Below are 20,637 nucleotides of genomic sequence, written 5' to 3' on the forward strand. Positions count from 1 at the left end.
TCAGTGTGGAGTCGCTAGAGACTCTCTCCCTCTCTCTCTGCCCCTCCCCCTACCTCCACCCTTGTTCTCTCTTGCTCTTAAATAAATAAATAAATAAATAAATAAATAAATAAATAAATCTTAAAAAAAAAAAGGTAAGAGGGGCAATGACATATGACTATATTCCCAGGACCACATATGCAATCAGTGAGTGCTTACTTTGTGCTAGGGATTATGTCTGGGGCAAATGCACTTAGTCCCTATGATGATCTTAAAGGGCAAATACTATCATTCCTATCCTACATAGGAGAAAGCTGATGTATATAGAGACTTAGTAATGAGATGCTGAAGTGGTGGCTTCAGTTTGGATGCTGAAGTGATATGCATTGGATCAAAGAGAGTTTTGAGACATCCTCCATGCAGGTGGTCTTAAATCCCCTATGAATCTTAAATCTGTCCTAAATGTAGAGGATGTAAAAAGGGTTGGGTCATTAAAGATGGGATAGGGGAGGATTTTTGAAGATCTCAGAACTATGAGTGCTATCCCCTCCTCACAGGGTCAGAGTTGGAGGTGTTTTCTCCTGTAACTGAAAAAGAATCTATGAGTTGAGGTGAAGAGAAGGCTGGAGAAATGACTAGGGGCCAGATCATGCCAACATTCTATTTGTCTTCTAAGGATAGTGGGAAGTTGTGAAGTATTTTACACAGTAGGATGGCATACTTACAAGTTTACTTCTGCTACTCTGTGTAGAATGTTATTCTCTGCAGCCAAAAGTGGAGCAAGGTGGTCATTTGGTAGTGGTGGCAGTGGACATGCTGAGAGTTGAGGGGGGCAGCTGTAGTGATGGACTCAATGCATATTTTGTGAGTAGAAGCAACAGAATGAGTTAATGGAGTAGATGTGGAGGTGAGAATAGAAGCTGATTTTTATGGAGCAAATTTAATTTAGAAAAGTAGACAGTCACTTCTGAGTTACCTGAAGTGACAGCATTTTTAGGTACTATCAACCACTGAAATTGAGTCAAATAAAGATACCTAATGTCCACTTTTTAGGTAATTAAAAGAGGAATTTTAAAGGAAAGCATTTACCTTGTAATTCCAAAAATGCATATATAAGTCAGTCCCTGCTATTCATCTGTAGTGGCACATAATTTTCTTTAGGGAAATAAATCTGTTGATTGTTGGAACTGCCCACCAAACATGACATCCTTACCTTTGGAATGATTAGAAATGGAATTTAGAGAGAATATTTTCATGTGTATCTTTTATAAATAAGAAAAACTGAGACAAGACCAATCACACACACAGTTCATTGGTTGTCAAAGAGCTCAGGGATCCAGATCCCATCTGATCTTTTTCTATCATCATCAAACACAGGATGACACTGACAAAGCTTGTCAGATGTCAAGGTCAAGAGGACTGAAGTGGTGGTGAAGCTGAGATCAAGAATGCTGCAGGTCAAAATTATGAGAGAGAAAAACAACATTCAGGTTCGTAGTCTGGAATAAGGTAGGGTCAGAAAGGTAGGAATGCCGATTTGTACTATTGGATGATACATTTCGGCTGCTAGAGTTGACTGGGTTCAGCTCATTCGCTATTTAAATATAACTCTTACGAATTTGTTCTGCTAATTTGTCTCCACTCAGCTTTCTCCTTTTTAATCTCTTGTTCAACTTAAACAACATATAACTTGCACTGATTTGCTTTTGGTAACTAACTCAGAGCTCTGAGCCCTTCCCTCTGATTCTTCCCAGTGAGACACTGCCAGAGTGCCTTTTTCTAGGGAGAGCTGCAGGATCCCTTTACTCTGCATAATCAGACTTGCTACTCATAGGTCCCCCATGTATATATAGCTGGGTGCATTCTCTTTGTTATCTTCACATAAAGCAATGTATATGTCACTTTATAATATTATATATTATATATAGTAGTATGCAATAATAATGTATATATTATAATTATGTCTTAATTATATATTATATTAATCAAATACTTGATTATGTAATTAATTAATCATAACCACCAGAGCTTCTCATCTCTGACTTGATTTTAATTAAGATTTGGTTATTACAAATGACAGGTGTGCCTCAATTCAAGAAAAACCCTTCCTTCTTTCTGCCTCCCTCTCTGCCTACCTTTCTGTCTTCATGTCCTCTTGCCTTGTTGCTTTCCTTCTGTATCCCATCGACGCATTCAACAAATGTTGAGTGCCTTCTATATGCTAGGCTTTGGGCTAAGTGCTTGTGATTTAACAGTGAAAAAGACAGATATAGTTCTTTTCTTATAGCTTTTATAAGTACTAGAAAAAGATCTATTAAATACAATAGTTTCAGATATTGTTAAAGTTTAGGAGGAAACACTAAGCTGTGTGAGAGAATGATGGAGCATGATTTTGCATAGAGTTCCCAGGAACAACCTGTGTGAGGAAATGATGTATCCATTGAAAGCTGAAGGATTTAAAAGAAGTAGTCAAATATACTTCAGGAGAAGTGTTTCCATCAGAGGAAACAGCACGTGAAAAGGTAGCTGTAGCTCAAATGGTCTTTTGTATGATGTAGGAAAAAATGTCCCTTCCTAAAGACATTGCTGGATAATTACTATAATAAATAGACAAGGGATCCCTGGGTGGCGCAGCGGTTTGGCGCCTGCCTTTGGCCCAGGGCGCGATCCTGGAGACCCGGGATCGAATCCCACGTCAGGCTCCCGGTGCATGGAGCCTGCTTCTCCCTCTGCCTGTGTCTCTGCCTCTCTCTCTCTCTCTCTCTGTGACTATCATAAATAAATAAAAAATTAAAAAACAAACAAACAAAAAATAAATAAATAGACAAATATGTGAAGAAACCAAATGTGAGTTAAGCCTCTTCTAAGTTCAATTTATACTTTACACAGTTTCACATTGCTGCCTGACAATAGCCCTAACAAAAGTGGGAAAGAAGTTCATATATTCATGGAAGTGAAAGATACCTCATGATTCTGGATTCAATTTAATGTGATGGAGAGATAGATAGGAGTCACAGTTATGAAAGTTTTTGTTGTTATTTATTTGTTTTGTTTTGTTTTTCCAAGCAACTCAATGTCAGAGCATGGAAAGCATATTTCTGCAATTTTTCTCACTTTTCCTTCAGGGTTACAGGATGGTTGCGGTATCTTCATGTGTAACATATTTACACAATTTATTTCAGAAGCAAGAAATAGCAAACGGAAAAGAATTCTCTGTTGGACTCCTTTTCTCTCCTCCTCTTCCCTCCATTCCATTCTTCTTGTCCGTTCCTCTTCCTTCTTCAATTCAGGGAGGTTAGGATTTCCCAGAAGCCCTCAGCAGACTTCATCTCATGCTTATTGGCCAGAATTGATCACTTGAATATACACCTCAGATAGGATCACCTTCCTGGTATCAAGGGGTACCCGCTTCAACCTACTACCTCCAAGATTTACCATTACATTTACAAGGAGATGTACAGAATAGTGCCTGCTAAATTCTTATGGCTTTAGAAAGGAGTCTGTAGCAATCAAAAGGTTCTAAGAGGAGTTCCTAACGCAAGTTACATCATATAATGTGTGTTTTCATGAGATACCACTAAGAACTGGATGGTGAACGTATCAAAAGGCAGAAAAGTAGTAGCGGAAAGACAAGTTAGGAGGCGTTTTCAGAAGTTCAGGTGAGAATTCAAGTCCCCTACCCTGAGGTGGCAAAAGGAGCAATGAGGAAAAGAAGTAATGTAACGCCAGGAAGACAGAGCAAGGATATAACTCTGTTTATCTTACATCTATGTCTTTTGAATTAAAGATGGACAGGGGTGCTGGGTGGCTAAGTCTTTTGAGCCTCTGGCTCTTGATTTCAGTTCAGGCCATGATTTCAGAGTCCTGGGATCGAGCCCTATATCGGGGTCCCTACTAAGTGTGGAGTCTGCTTGTCTACTTCTCCCTCTTGCTCTTCTCCCCTCTTGTGTACTCTCTCTCTAAAATAAATAAGTAAATCTTAGAAAAAAAGAATTAGAGATGGACACAGACTGCTGAACTCTATTAATATTAGAAGAGAAGGGTGGACTATTAGATCCACCTTTTATTTTATGTGATGAGATGCTGTTAAAACAAATCAAATCAAAACAAGATAGTCATCTTTCCTTTTGCATCGGAGAGTTTTCAAGGTTTTAAGAAATTTTTTTCCAAATCTTTGACTTAACCAAAGCTCATGACTTATCACCAAGTCTTATGATTTATCTGCTCTCTTATCTCTTCTTGGTCCTTTGTCTTCCCCCATCATTCTCTCTTGCATGTGGCACCTCACAAAGCCTCTCAAAGACTCCTTACTCAGAGTCTAGGGGTGAAATAGTTGAAACTCCAGCCACATCTGCTATGACAGTGTGCAAAAGAACCAGTTCCTCAGGGATCATGCTCCCATTACTCTTCCATTGACTTTGGAGGGATAAGAGAAACTATGTAAAAACAGTAGCATGCTGTAAATCTCTGCTCCCTGTGTGTCCTAAGTATCCATGTCAAGTGCCCTGAATTTATTGACAAAATCCACACTGTTCTTCTTGACAGCAGTACAGAAACTTGAGAGCTACAGATGGAGAAACTGTGTTTGGTTCTGCCTTATACATCTGTGAGAGAATCGCCTCTTAGTTCACCTTCATAATCTTTATAGTTGATGGTGAGAAAAGGTTTGGTTCCAGCTACTAAGTTGAAGCTCAAAGCATTAGCAATGTATGCATTTTATTTAATGGCATTTACTTAGAAGAGTGAAATAGCTGTGTGGTTGTGTGATTTTTCTAGGGTTACTTCTTTAACTAACTTTTTGTGAAAGTAGTTCGAAAGTTTTATGCCGTCTTTTAGAAGGCACAAGAAATGGTGCAGAACTTCAAAGCTAGATAAAGCTTCCAGAGAGCACTCAGCTGGTCCTCTGGCCAGAGTGGAACCAGAAAAATTATTTAAGAGTAATACATTTTTTAAATTCTTATTGATAAGATTTTAAAATATTGCCCTTGATATTTTATTACCCACAGGTTTAATGTTTCGGGGATTTTTTTTTTTTTTTACTTTAGCTAGGATTCATGAACAGTATTTTAAGTGAACAATTTAATATATTTTGTCAGAGGTGTATTCTAATGTAACCTTAACCATCTAGTCAGGTGTAAAACATTTCCCTTACCCAGGAAATCCTCTAGTATTCCCTGGCATTTCTTACCGCAACCCCACACAGCTAGAGGCAACCATTGTTGTGTTTTCTATCACTATAAATTAGTTTTGCCTGTTTTTGAACTTCATATGATTCGTATTTTTGATGTTTATTTTCTTTCAATATAATATTTTTAGTCATGCATGTTACTGTATTAATAGTTTACTCATTTATATGAGCTGAATGGTATACCATTGTATAAATATAACCCAATTTGTTCATCCATTCTCCTGTTGGTGAACATTTGAATTGTTTACATATATTTACTATTAGAAATAAAGCTGTAAGAAGCATTTTTGTATTGATGTTTTGGTTGGTATGTGTTCATGTCTCTTGAATAAACGGGATTACTTGGTCATGAGGTAGATATACAGTTAATATACCAGAAAATATCAAGCCATTTCTGAAGTGGTTATAACATTTACAGTTCCACCCAAAGCTTTAGAGAGTTTCTATTACTCTCCATTCTCAACAAATTTGGTGGTGGTCTTGGTTTTTTAGTTTTAGCCAATCCAGTAGATATGGAATGCTATCTAGTTGTGGATTTGATTTTCATTTCTCTGAGGAATAAAGATGATGAGTCCTCTTTGCATGCTTAATAATCATTCATATATTTTCTTTTGTGCAGTATATATTCCTGCCTTTTGCCCATTTTTATTGTAATTTTTAAAAGTTGGTATTTTGTTGGAAATTTTTATATATTCTGAATATAAGCTTTTTGTCAGATATATGCAGTGAGTAAACTTTCTCCCAGATTATGATTTGCTTTTCATTTTCTTAATATTGTCTTTGGATGGGGTGCCTCGTGGCTCAGTCAGTTAAGCATCTAAGTCTTGATTTCAGCTCAGGTCTTGATCTTAGGTATGTGGGCTCAAGCCCCATGTTGGGTTCCATGCATATAAAAACATTGGGATGCCTGGGTGGTGCAGCTGGCTGAGCTTCTTACTCTTGGTTTCTGCTCAGCTCATGATCTCAGGGTTGTGAGATTGAGCCCCACATCAGGCTCATCACTCAGCATGGAGTCTACTTGAGATTCTCTCTCCCTCTTTCTTTGGCCCTCCTGCTCATGTTCTGTCCCTCTAAAATAATAAATAAATCTTTATAAGTCTTTAAAGAACTGTCTTTGGATGAACAGAAGTTTCAAATTTTGATTAAGCCCAAATTATCATATTTTTCTATTATAGTTCACATAAAATTCAATATATCAATTTATTAGCTTCATTTTTACTTCTATTTGTTAATCAGAATAAAATTCCAAATTATATGTAATTCATTTAACTGAATACCTTTATTAGCCAAAACTTTTTATGATACTTCACTAATTGGAAAAAGAAGACAAACTTTATTTAAAGCATTATTGTAGCCTTTATTCACAGAGAGCTACTTTTAACTACAAACACAAAGCAGTGCTGTACAAAATAAAGCCAAAACATTAATTTCCCTGCAAATTTAAATGAACAGAAAGGGGACGCCTGGGTAGCTCAGCGGTTAAGCATTTGTCTTCGGCTCAGGGCGTGATCCTGGAGTCCTGGGATCAAGTCCCACTTCAGACTCCCTACGTCAAGCCTGCTTCTCCCTCTGCCTATGTCTCTGCCTCTTTCTCTTTCTGTGTCTCTCATGAATAAATAAATAAAATCTTAAAAAACAAATAAAAGAATGGAAGGAAAATTCCTGCCTACCAAGGAGAAAAGATAATAACCATAACCTCAAAGCCACATCAATAAGAATGCAAGATGATGCTTAGAAGCTGAGCAAAAGGTTAGGGATAAGTGTAGTGGACAGAGATGTTGGCTTTCATGGGTAGAGGCTGGGCCAAAGACGCTCTTGTAGGAGATGATAGGGCTCAGGGCCCATGCAAAGTCATGTGATAAAACCAAACTGTACACATTTGAAAATGCTCTGTGAAATGGAGACTAGAGAATTCTACCTTTTTGAAACTTATTCCTATTTGGGTACCTGACTGAGAAAAAAAATCTACCACAAGGCAAAAAACAATAGTGAAGTAGCTAAAGCTTGAACAATACAAAAGCATACTGAAGTCCAAGCTGAAAACTTAACATAAAGACTAGCCCTCTGCTTGGGATACTCCTGGACATTTGGTGAAAGTAAACATAGAATATCTCTGTAAGGGACATTTTCTCTAATCAGAGCAAGCAGTGTCTCCCACCCCCAACAGAAACAACAATAGCAAAAAATGAAAGAAAACAAAACAAAAAAACTTTATTGAAGATTATCTCATACCAAAAAAATTATCAAATACATTAGGAAATATTTCATAGGAGAAAGAGTAAATGGATATACTAAACTTGTATTTTTCTCAAGATTAAGAAGATAAAACAATTGAAAAATAGAAGTATACATTGCATATTTAAAACAATAAGACATATAAAGAACATAAATTTAAAAAAATACACCACAATGAAATAATAAAACACTATAAACAAAGAACTAGCAGATTAAAAAAAATCTAGAGATGCAATATATAGGATAATCAGATCAATCTTTTTTGTTTTTTTTTTTAAAGATTTTTATTTATTTATTCAAGAGAGACAGAGAGAGAGAGAGAGGCACAGACACAGGCAGAGGGAGAAGCAAGCTCCATGCAGGGAGCCTGATGTGGGACTCGATCCTGGGACTCCAGGATCATGCCCTGGACTGAAGGTGGCGCTAAACCACCGAGCCACCGGAGCTGCCCTATTCAGATCAATCTGAAGAGTCTATTAGTGAACTGAAAAACAAATTTTATTAAGTGCTTGGGATCATAGCAAAAAAAAAAAAAAAAAAAAAAGATTAAGAAATGGGAACTATGAGAAAGAGATTAAGTAACAGTGGGAAGAATAACAAATCCCTACACATGCCTACACATGGAGGAGGGCCAATGCTAAGAGCTAATATCTGACAATTTCCATGAATTTCTGCAAATCTAGATCCCAGGACAAAGAAGCACATCAAATCTAAAGTGAAGTATTTAAGACCACTGCATGCATCACTGGAAATTTGAAAAATAGTGAAACACCAAAGACAGTAGAAAATTATAAGGGCCAATAGAAATGATGACTTACCTACAAAAAAATCTTAGACTCAATGTAATTTTCTCTTTACAAAACTAATGACCAGAACACAGAAGAATAGTATGTTTAAAATACAGAGAGAAAATAACTGATACTATGGAAATGTTTACCCTGCAAAGCTGTCATTTAGCACAGAAGTGAACTAAAGGTATACCAGAAAAGAACTAAGACAATTCACTATATATTGAATCTCAGTGAAAGAAGTACTAAAAAAAAATGTACTCCCGTACTCCTGTAAGAAGGAAAACAGATAGAGAACACCAGACCTTGGTAATGATGCTGGTTAACTTCAAATCAGTTATACCTATTAAGAATAGAAATACTAAATACATTTTCTAAGTCAATAGAAGGAAATAAAGAAAATTTGATTATCTCATATAAGGCAGGAAGAAGAAAAGTAGACAAAGAAAAATCACAGAAAAGAGAAAGCATAAAATAAAATAGTAAATATAAATCCAAATGCATAAAAATCATAAGAAATAAATGGATGAAACACATAATTAAAAACAGATTGTCAGATAAATAAAAAGCCCCAAATATCATTTTTGTGACTTTAGAATACACAAAAAAACTACATGATTTCTGATTACCAAAAATGTGGTAGAGTATAAAGACATGATTTGCAGGGAGACACAGGATCTTCTAACTATTAATTATATCTGAAGAGAGATAAGTTGCTTCAACTAACCCTGTGATGTTTTATTTCCTAAAAAAACAAGTCCAATCAAATATGGCAAAATATTAACATTTTTAATCCAGAATGTGCAAAACCTTAGTCATTTGAGAAATAATCTGTTCTAGCTATTCTCTTCTTACCTCAATGGAAAATTGAACAGTTTAGGAAGATTGTTGACAGGTACTCAAAAAAAAAATACATTTTCTTTTAATCTGGAATTAAATAGAAGTCAAATTAACCATAGCTTTGCATTTCTTAAAGATTCATACTTTTGGAAATTTTTCTGTAAATATAAGTAGATTAGATACATCTGGGTCTCTCTCCCTCATCCAATGTATTTAGTTCTACCAATATAAATTCCTATGAAACACGGTATTAAGATAAAATATACAGGAGAGAACTTTTTTTTTTCTGTAAGGGACAGTGCCCAATTCACATTTGCTATTTTAAAAATTTCTTTTAAGTCTTCAGAGTTTTCAATATGATAGTGATTCCATATTTTTAATGATAACATGACTTTGCACAGAGACCTTTGAAAAGAAAATTCCACTGCATTTCTTCATTTGACAAATTATCCCCATGGCCAATACAGCTGTGAGATGTGTTTTTGGATTTTGAAGGGATGTTTGAATAATCATTCTGTCTATTGAAGCTTTGATAATTTTCCATGTACTGCACAGCAGGTCATATAAGAGTGATATAAGGGGAGTGCCTGTTCAGTCGGTTAAGCGTCTAACTTTGGCTAGGGTCATGATCGGGAATGATCCTGGGATCCAGCCTGGCACTGGGCTGGGCTCCCTGCTAGCAGGGAAGAGAGGAGGTGCTGCTTCTCCCTCTGCCCTGCTCATGCTCTCTGTCTCTCAAGTAAATAAAATCTTTTTAAAAAAAGAGTTATATAAGGTGCTAAAAATGTTACTTTGGTTTTTCTGTACTATGGTCTTTTGTTTTCAGTGATAGATTTCTCCAAGAAAGTCAGGTACAGGGAAAACTGATTCATGACACCCAAACCCGCTAAAGACAACACATCAGTAACAACAGAACAAACCCCACCTTAAAGATGAACAGTAGGAAATGCTGGAAACCTACTTTCTTCCCACAAAGAGAAGACAGAAGTTCCCATGACAGAGGAGGCTTTTTTTTTTTTTTTAAGATTTTACTTATTTATTTATTCATGTGAGACAGAGAGACAGAGAGACAGAGAGAGAGAGAGAGAGGCAGAAAGAGAAGCAGGCTCCATGCAGGGAGCCTGACATAGGACTCGATCCTTGGACTCCAGGATCACGCCCTGGGCCGAAGGCAGGCGCTCAACCACTGAGCCACCCTTGCATCCCCAGAGGAGGCTTCTTAATGAGTATGTGGGATTAGATCTGGAAAGGATCGAGGAAGGGCAGGAGAGAGCATGGGTGAGAGAGAGAGAGAGAGAGAGAGAGAGAAAGAGAAGGCCATCACATTTCAAGTACATCAAGAACCTATCTGATTTGAGTGCATATGCAACCTGTGCTGGAAACGGGATTATCCTTCTTTCGCTTGTTTTATTATCTTATTTGTGTGAAAATGTGTTTACCATTGCTGATGCACTAAAAGGAATTTGGATTTGGATTATGGAAGAAAGTCTAGGCTCAGGATAAGGGTGTCTAAGCAATTTATATAGGGGTGTGAAGGAAAGTTGTGGAAATGAAAAGACTGTGAAAGAAAACCTGAAAAGTAGACTTTAGAAGAGTTGCCATAGGAAGGATTCTGGGTACAGTCTGTATTTCTGATCAAGAAGTGGGTTTTGAGTGCTGTGTGCTTCTTAGCCTGTAGCTACCCTTCATCTACATCTTGTAGGTGAAAACCTTCTGTTAGTGTCCCACTGGAGGGTGAGTACTTCCTAAAATGATAGGTTCGCTGTTTCTAACAGTGATGGCAGTTGCTACAGCAGACAAACCCCCAGATCTTTGGGGCTTAACACAATAAAAGTTTCTTTCTCTCATATGAGGTCCAACACTGATGTTTATGGCCGATCGGTGGGACTTTTCTGAGTAGTGATTAAGGTGTCCTGGATCTTTCCATCTTGTGGTTTTGCCATTTCAATGTTTGGCTTTCAAGACCACTCTGCTAACTGCTTTATGTCAGAGGGTGGAGGATGGGGACCATGCATGAGGAGACCTAGACCAGACTTGGAAGTGGCTTATATTATTTCTATCCTGGCCACACCAACTGTAAGGGAGTTTGGGATAAGTGGTCTTGCCATGAACTTTGCAAGGAGAAACTCCTGGAAGAACTCTCGAACCTTTCAAGTCAGTATTCCTATATCCTCACTGATGTCCAATATTCTACTATAAAACATCTTTCAATGGTTTCTTATGTTTGTTGCCATATAAATAAGTAGGAATTTGGGGGCATTGATGGATATCTATTCTTTAGTATAAGTTATTGGTTTGTAATTTGCTAATATAACCTATTAGCAGGTTTGAAATCAATTTAACATCAAGTTATGACCTGCATAATTTTAAAAAGATGAAAAAGAACAGAATAAAAAAGTTACAGTGTGTTAAATCAAGTGCAGTTAAAAATTGTTTTGTATAACTTTTGTGCCTATATATGTAATATATATAAAAATTATAATATCTGTATTATTTATATGTGTAATATGTAATTGCATATCAATATGCTAGTATATGTAAACAAAAACGAAAGTTATATGTTTTTATCTATACATATAAATGCAGGTTATTAAGCTGGCTGCAATACATATTTCTTCCTATGGTACAGTAATAGTGTAACTAGTTTACTACATCTTTTCATACAAGGTAGTACTTCAGGTAGACTTGGAAAATAAATTGAACCTATCCTATTTCGGTTTTGGCTGGGGTTGCACAGGGGGAGTGAAAGGATGCCCATGTAATTTCCAGTAAAACCTGAATTTTCTTTTTCCTATAAATAAAAATAACTGGATAGGAAACTCATGAAACATCCTTAGAAATTATCACATCTCTACACAAGGCTAAGGATGAGTTGGTGGCAGAAGTACAAACTTAACTCTCAATCTGTTTGCCTTCTGTCAGTTTTAGACAGATAACTTTTTTTTTAATCGTTGTTTCAAGAAGTATCAATATACATGCATAGTATCAGTCCTGTCATCTAAAGTTCTTTATATAAGCAGGTGGTTTTGGACCTTGCCTGCAGCAATAGCCTTTGATCATTTAGGGGCTACTGATGTACCCTAGGCAGCTCCAGTTAAACAGTTAGCTGTAGTCATTTAGATATACACCTTTATACTATATCTTTAATCTTTTTGCACTTATAATAGGCTCACAGTATGAGAATATTTGAAAAGATTTTTCCCCCACAGTTATACTTCACCTTTTTCTTTCTGGGGACATGCGTAGTGTTTTTTTCCTGTATGAATGTAATTGAGATTATACATAAGCATGAATATTTGATAAATACGATTATAGACAAGCCTAGCAAAATCATTTGAGATGGTTTCTACTAGAAGCTTAATGCAGCTGTTGCTATTCGGAAATAACTTTTGAACCTAAAATCTGGAGCTCCTCAAGAATCCCAGAATAATAAAGATATCTATTTCTCTCCACATATGATTTATGAAAGATGGAATATAGTGTATTAAGCAGTTAAGGAGGAGGAGAACATAAGACCAAAGCCCTGGTTGATTTGGTCCCCACTCTGTTTTCACATTAAGCCTCATATATTCACAACTTATAGGAATGAACAGCTACAAACCCAGTGATGCCACAACAAATTCCTATGTAGTATCTGAATGTGTGGAAGGTCTCAAGCACATTGGTCATTCTGGTGGGGGATGTAGGATGAGTTCACTGAGAATCTTCTAGTCTGATGGCTGTATGAATTAGTAGAAAAATGTATTGGTTTGGGACTCAAAGAGAGCTGTTCTTGAATCCTGGCTCTGCCATTTATTCTGGCTGCAACAGTTGACTAATTATTTAGTTTTTCTACGCATTAACTTTCTTACTTGTAAAACCAATATGATGATACTTTGTCAGGAATGTTTATTGCTGCCAATAGAACTCAGATTGGCTTAAACAGAAATAGAGGTGTTTTATTTTGTTTTGTTTTTTGGCTCACCTAATAGAAAATCCAAAGGCATACCAGTATCAGAGGAGCCGTTTCATTTAGGGTCATGTGTCATCAAGATTCCAGCTCTCTTTCTCTGCATTTCTCAGTTTTGCTGTTATCTTCTTTTGAGTTGGGACATCATACGAATTGTATTAATGGTAGCAAAAATGACTGGAAAACATCCAGGTTACATAATTGCAGACTAAACAAATCAGAAAAGAGGACAGGTAAAAAAAATAGTTTCCACAAAAGACTAGAAAATGAACTAGAACTCTACTATGAAAGGCTCTTCTTGCAATAAATTTGATTACATGACAGCCTCTAAAATAATCACAGTGGCCACATAAGTGGGGTAAGCTATCCATCCTACAAATAATTTCTGGTTCAGAAGTAGTTCTCCAAAAGAAATGTAGGTTTTGTTTAGAGGAAAAATGCTGGGGAGGCCAGCATCTGCTAGCTATCACTTGACTATCCCACATCTCTTACGTTCTTCTTCCCATGAAGGTACGCTAAGGACTAAGTCAGATGTACCTGTCCCATCTCCCCTCCTCCAAGGAGGCCATCCAACTTCACATCCCTGAGTAGGAAAGAATTAACACAATGCACCTGGTTTTTCAACACTAGCATATCTTCAAGAGGGTCTGCTGTGTGACTGACCATTGGCTAACTCCAGGGAACAGCTTCTGGAGATGTTCCCCCTGTTACTAATGAATATAGTTGTTTTGTATACCCAGGGCACCCACCCATGCTATACCACTTGTTAAGACAGCTTGTACAGACTTCTGGTGGAGAATGGTTTCCTTCTAGGGGTCTTAGTTTCAGAAATCATGGCTGGCCATGCAAGTAAATGAGCTCACATACACAAGCTCCAATAAAAGTCCTCTCCTCTAATACTCAGGAGTGCCTCCTTGGTCAGACACAATTTGCTAGTGCCACAATTCTTTCTTCATGGAACAGTGCATCCTGTGTGATTCCTTTAGGGCCTTAGGAACATGTGCCTACCTTCAGACAAACTCTACTCAAAGGACTTTTCCCCCTTGCTGATCCTGCTTTGTATCTTTTTGCTATAATAAACATTAGTTCTGGATTTTGTGAGTCCTTGTCAGGAACACTGAAAGTGTGTGTGGTTGCGTTACCCTTGAAACAATCTTATTGCAGCATCCAGATCCAAACTAGGGTTTTCTGAGTTAGTGGTTAGGTGCCCAATCTTAAATACATTTTGCAAGTAATAATACTGTGACAATAACCTAAGTCTGCAAGCTGTTGTAGTGCAGCTGCAGATAATTCATAAACAAATGGGTGTGGCTGTTTCACTACAATTTTATTTATAAATGCAGGTGGTGGGGAATGAGCAGATTTGGGCCACACACACTGTACTTTGTTGACTGTTACTCTAGGTAGTGGGCCATATTCTTGGCTTTGTTCATATCTAACTTCCTATAATGTGATGATCTGATCAAATTTAACTTGGAAGTTTAACTTCTTAAAGTGCAGTCAATATACGGTGGGGGATAACAGATAAAAATATATATTAATCAATGGTCTATAATATACATGTTTCCTGCTGGACTGTATAACATAGACTCCTTGACTTGGGAGTAAATTCTCAATCATCGATCTGGTACTTCTATCCCCCGTGGGAGTTATTTCCTTTATCCCATGTTACTGTGATTACCTCTTGGGTAGGATTTGAGTGGTATTTGCCTTCACACAGCACACTTTCTCTGGGTGTAGGCCCAATAATTGCCTTGGGGGTAGAGCCATCAACATCCTTAATGTCTCACTAATTGTTTGAAGGTTTTGTCTTCAAACTATTTCCTGAATACTTTAATTGAATTTTAAACAGATTTTAAACTCCTTTTATTGAACTTCAAAGGCTAGTAAATAAAACCAGAGATATTATTAGGTAATGGTCTTTGAGTGTATAACTTGACCTGAGAAATTTATTTCCCAAAAATAGGTGTTGTTTAATGGCCTCTGCCTTGTTCTTTTTTGGGGATCAATTCAGAGCAACCCCAAGATAGTTGTGGGGTTGGAGAGTCACTCACCTGCAATGAGAGGAGATGGTCCCCTTTGCATGCAGTAATGAACAAGAGTTTTCTTGGAAGATGCTTAGGTGATAATATTTGTCTCCATCCCCAATCTTATCACTTGTGAGTATCTCTCCCCATGATTTTTATTGCAACTTGACTTTAGTGTGGGCTGATAAGTCAGATTTTTTATTTTAATTAATCAATCAATCAATTAATTAATTGATTGATTACCTGTGCACAGTCAACTTCCAGTCAGTTTTGATTGCTAAGAACAGACCAAAAGGATCACTCAGAGAACAGTGAATCTTTTTTTGTTTTTTTTTGGACCAGATTATTCTCTTTTCCTTAGAGAAGAGTATGTTGGTCTACTCATCAATGAAATGGAAATAAAAATGATAGCTGTGTTGTTAGGTAGGATGTAATGGGTACATCTTGTATCAGAGAGCTGAAAGCTATCAGTAGAAGAGAAGAGGAAAGGACAAAGGCAGGGAGGGAATAGGTTTTGTTTTTCAGAACCAGTAGTTCCTACCATAAAACTTTCTAAATGTTTCACTTGATAGCCCTTTATATGAGCCAGTTTCATCTGCTTTGGAGCCCCCTAAGTGGTCCTGATGTTACTTTTAGCTCATTATAATACTAAGGTCATCTTTCCACCATTTTTTTGAACATATGATATATATGTTGACATGCTAGGCATGCATGATTGAACCTAAGTAATAGAATATGTGTGTAAGTTCTTTAATATGTATACAAGTTCTTAGGGCACATGGGTGGCTCACTTCAGTGAGCATCTGACTCTTGATTTTGGCTCAGGTCATGATCTTGGGGTTGTGAGATGGAGCCTCATGTCCAGCTGCAAGATATCTGCTTAAAATTCTCTCCCTCTCTGTTTGCTCCTCCCTTTGCTTGTTCTGTCTTTCTCTGAAACAAATACATCTTAAAAAAATATATGTATGCAAGTTCCCTGTCCTCAACCCCAATACACCGAATAAAAGCCTCCTATACCAACCCCAAGGGGTGACGGTGTTTTGAAAACTGTCTCTCTGTCTCCTTACTTGTAACAAGTAATGAAAAGTTATTTACTTTCAATACTCCTTGGCTTGTGTTCAATTTAATGCATCCCAAGAGGTGAACCCTTTGAAGTTGGCTACAGTGTCATCAGTTATTATTAGTGTAAAATTAGTGAATACAAGTAAACTGTTAGAAAAATGCCTGGTGCCTAGTAAATAGTTGATATAATGATGGCAAAAAAAGGTCATAGGAGTCAGCCAACACACTCATATCTTGAAAATTTCCTATTAAATCCTTTACCGCTTTAGCCTTACTAGATACATGGTCTGAGCCTAAAGCTACAATTGCTACCAGTTTTCGTACAATAAAGGTGCCAGTTTTTCAGATCTGGACAACAGAATCCTCATTACTCTTATCCATACTTCAGTTTAGCCAATTCTGTATGTTAGCTCTCTTTTGATACCCCATTCCTGGTTCTAAACCCTATATGACTAGGAATCATTTCCAGAAGATGAAGAATGCAAATCAAAGTAGCTTAACCAATAATAAAGAACTGAGGACTCTGTTAGCTAACAGAGAAGTTCAAGGAAAACAAAAGCTATTGCTTGATCTAGAGTTTCCTGTTATCATCAAAGTTTCAGTTATATATTTCTCTATGAATTTCTTGGCTTTACTATTCTTCATTGATCAGTGTCATTTTTAGGTTGTTTTCCATCCAATTATCAAGATGTTAAATGACTAAGAGAAGTTAGAGCCTCACCTATAGTAACTACACTATCCAGAATATATAGCCATTCTGGTTGCTCCCATTAAAAGGATAAACTGAGGCATATTAAGACTTTTAAGAGTTTATTTGAGCAAAAATCAATTTGAAGTAGGCAAATTAGCACTATACCACAGTGGTATGGAGTGCTGAACAGATAGGAGCCCAGGAGAGACACTTTTATAGAGAAAGGTGGGAGAAAAATAAGGAAATTATTGATTGGCTATAGCTTAGTGCCTAGTTGGCTGCTTGTGCTTGGTTGTCCTTAGAGTTTTGATTTCATAACCTTGAAGCATTTGTAGGCTTAGATTTTAGTTTGTTGCATAGGTTGCCAAGGCATTAGAGTCACCTTAGTCTAATGGCCCTCCTGTAAGTTTAGCTCTCTCAGAGAACAAGGGAGTTTCCTTATGAGGACATAAGCTCTTCACTTACTCAAATATTTTGGAAGACAGAGATTCCGTCTATTTTGTTGACTGAGTGAGACAGCTATTACATACTGGATGCAAAAACTCCATTCCCACTCATGTATAATACATTTTTCTTTTGTTTTCAAACTGGGAGGTTTAAGACTGTTTCTAGACTCCCTTTCAGATGATGTTATTTCTGCCAGGAAAGCCATCAATGTTAAGATTTGCAAGGTAGAAAGAAGCCAGTCTCCACTTTTGGCTTCAGCTAGTTCTGCAGATAAGCACAATTGTGGAGATTCTGTTTGTTTGCTTTTTCTTCATCACTGTTATTAGAGTTCCCAGTGTCCAGTTTTTGTCTCATGAGTGTCAAGAGTCACGGGATGGGGCCTGATTTTAGTTGAGGCGATGTGATCTTGGGGCCAACAGCCTAGATCTTGGAGGAAACAATGGAGGATACTGTAGTTAGCAGTTCAATGTGCCACTTTTTGATTATCCAGCTTTCTGGTAACAGTGAAAGCAACAGCCTTGTCAGGCCAGTGTTTTGGTGTCCTGGGAATCTTTTTATGATGTTCTGGCAATCATTTCTGAACACTGAGATTTTTGTCTGTCTTCTTTAGCTCCTCCAATGATTTTGTAAGCACCCTGCACTAAATCCCTTTCTGCTTAAGCTGTCTAGAATAGTTTCTGTTCTCCACATCTGAATCAATTCCCTGCTATATTCTAAGTGCCTACAATAATAGTTGGCATATTGTGCATAAACAAAAATTATTGATTACCTGGCTGATTTTTTCCCCAGACACATCTACCCCCAAATTTCTTTTTGTTTATTTATTTTTTATTGAGTAAAATTAGTCCCCAAAAGATACCAGTTATATATTGAAAAATTAGAACCATGGTACTGGGCTATACTGAGCACTGGAATTGAGGATGAAGTAGAGTAAATCATGTGGCTGAGACTGAAGGAACAAAATTTCCTTAAAATAATCTACTTGTTATTTTGGGAGAGCAGGGAATAGCACCTGGGGAGGCAAACAATGAATATGTAGTAGAGAGGCCTACTTTTAAAGAGTTGTGTGCATTCTAGAAGATGATGTATATTTATTGCAGCCAATTTTATTTGTGGAACAAAAATACTACATATGGGATAGTGGGAGTACAGTTAAAAGGAATTGTTTGAGACAATGCCATGTATACCATCTCTTTTCCCATTAGCCACTCATCCCTTCTTCAATAGTATCAGAATCTCAATTTTTAGTCTGAGGACATTGCAGCCCAAGTTAAAGATATATTATCTAACTCTCTAACAGCTAGGTAGAAACAGGTGACTAAGTTATGGCTAATGAGATATAAGCAAGTTTTATGTGTGACTTCTAAGAGATTTCTTTACCAGGGAAGAGGCAAGTATCATTTTGGCTGTTTCACTTTTTCACTTTGCTAGCTTGTAACACAGATGTGATGGTTGGAGTTCTGGCAGCTGTTTTGGACCATGAGGTGACCTTGATGGTGTAATGGAAGAAGAGGGTCTTGATCTCATAATTAATGAGCCACCATGGCAATTCTGGGCAGCTGATTTCCAAAATCATTTTGTAAGGGATAGGAAAACTATGTTGTTGAAACCAGTGCTGTTTTAAAGGCTTTCTGTTAGTGCAGATGAGTCTAATCATATATATCATATGATTGTATGATATCATTATATCATATAATATGATATGACTATATCTGTATCATATAGTACAGATATAGTCAAGTCTTATGGGATAGGGATGTGATTAACTTCTGTAAGAGAAAGCACCTTATAGACTTATAAAAGAAAATAGAAAAGGAAAAATTTGACGAAATCAGAGAATAAGAGTCAAAGAATGGAGGGCAATTATCATCTTGTTAATATTTATCTTTAAAACTTTCTATGCAATATTTGAGTCTTCTTTTATTTTGTGAGTGTAACATATTGTTATCTGGGCTACTCAGGCAATCAGACCACTCAGTAATCAGACCTCTCACTTTGGACCTTAAATCATAAGCAAATGATGCCAGGTAGAGAGAGCAGGAAACCCCTTGGATGTGCCAGTGGAAAGTGGTGTCATACAGCATCCAGTGCCTACAATGTGGGAGAGTGAGATGTGGGATTGAGAAATTCGTGGTGGCAGCAACAAGGCTCCTCTTTGCAGAAGTTCTCTAGTTGGATTTTGACGGTAGTTCCCTGAACATTAACAAAAGGAAACCTCATTAACAAAGGAAACCTCATTAAAATGCAGTCGAGAGGCCAGCAGGGGGAGCGCTCATGCCCGACCACTTGTGGTCAATTGCAGACCTAACAGAGACAACACCTTGCCCGTTGAGAATATTTCAGCTACTACTTTCCTCTCCCAGCAGGAGGAAGTTTTCTTTCCCAGCAATAGCCCCACCAGTAAGAGACTATCACAACTCAGCCAGCGGAAAAACCACTATACTTCGGACTTTCCATTGGAGTAATTTCCCCCCTTTGCTCTTTAAAGGTGCCTTCCTCACCTTTGTTCTCTGAACTTGCCTATGGTTTTTGCATTAGCTTATTTGTCCCATGTGGCAATTCTTTGGTCTTTCCCAATTAACTCGTTTTTTGCAGACGATATAACTGGCAGTTTTGCTGTTAAGGGTTTACCGTTCTAGCTATGTTGTTCCTACTTGATTCTTTCTCTTCTCCAGGCTTCTTCATCTGCAGTTTAGCTTTCTATGGTTTCAGTGACTCGAGGTCAAGTGTAGGCTGCAAGCAGATGATCCTCCTGATGTATTGTCAGAAGGTCAGTAGTAGTCTAATGCTGCGTCACAATGCCTGTCTCACCTCACTTCGTCTCATCGTAAGCATTTTATTTATTTATTTTTTTTTAAGATTTCATTTATTTGTTAGAGAGAGAGCAGAGGGAAAGTCAGAGGGAGAAGCAAACTCCCGGCTCCGCTAGGAGCCTGACACAAGGCTGGATACCAGGATCCCCAGATCATGACCTGAGCTGAAGTCAGATGCTCAATTGACTGAGCACCCACGCGCTCCTCCCATGGGCATTTTATCATCTCACATCATTACAAGAAGAAGGGTGAATACGGTCCAATAATATATTTTCAGAGAGAGAGAGAGAGAGACTGCATTCACATAACTTTTATTGAGTATATGTTACAGTTGTTCTGTTTTATTATTCATTATTGTCGTTAATATCTTACTGTGTCTAGTTTATAAGAAACTTTATCACAGGCATATATGTATGGGGAAAAGCAGTATAATAGGGTTCAGTACTCTCTGTGGTTTCAGGCATACACTGGGGGTCTTGGAACATATCCCTCACGGATAGGGGAGACTGCTGTAATTCAAATCTGGGAGCTCCCCAACATCTTTAAAAAACTCTTTTTATTTGCTTACATTAGCCAGAGTCAGTTTGTGTTGATTGCTAAAGTGAACTCCATCTGATA

The 20,637-nt window shown here is 37.4% G+C and overlaps 2 long non-coding RNA genes across 3 annotated transcripts in view; one reads left to right on the forward strand and one right to left on the reverse strand.

Moving 5' to 3' along the window:
* LOC140636317 (uncharacterized) overlaps nucleotides 1-19,954 on the reverse strand; it is a 118,527-nt gene extending 98,573 nt beyond the window's left edge. The window contains exons 1-2 of one of the 2 annotated variants that reach the window (XR_012033593.1): nucleotides 19,708-19,954; nucleotides 12,995-13,187 (exon numbers count right to left, since the gene is read on the reverse strand). This is a non-coding gene — a long non-coding RNA (uncharacterized lncRNA). The remainder of the gene's footprint in view (nucleotides 1-12,994; nucleotides 13,188-19,707) is intronic. The other variant, XR_012033594.1, reaches the window with a different exon arrangement.
* Nucleotides 19,955-20,090: 136 nt separating this feature from the next.
* LOC140636319 (uncharacterized) overlaps nucleotides 20,091-20,637 on the forward strand; it is a 38,494-nt gene continuing 37,947 nt past the window's right edge. Inside the window, exon 1 of the long non-coding RNA XR_012033595.1 lies at nucleotides 20,091-20,267. This is a non-coding gene — a long non-coding RNA (uncharacterized lncRNA). The remainder of the gene's footprint in view (nucleotides 20,268-20,637) is intronic.

Source organism: Canis lupus, chromosome 7 (assembly GCF_048164855.1).
Source record: "Canis lupus baileyi chromosome 7, mCanLup2.hap1, whole genome shotgun sequence".
Lineage (NCBI taxonomy): Eukaryota > Metazoa > Chordata > Mammalia > Carnivora > Canidae > Canis > Canis lupus.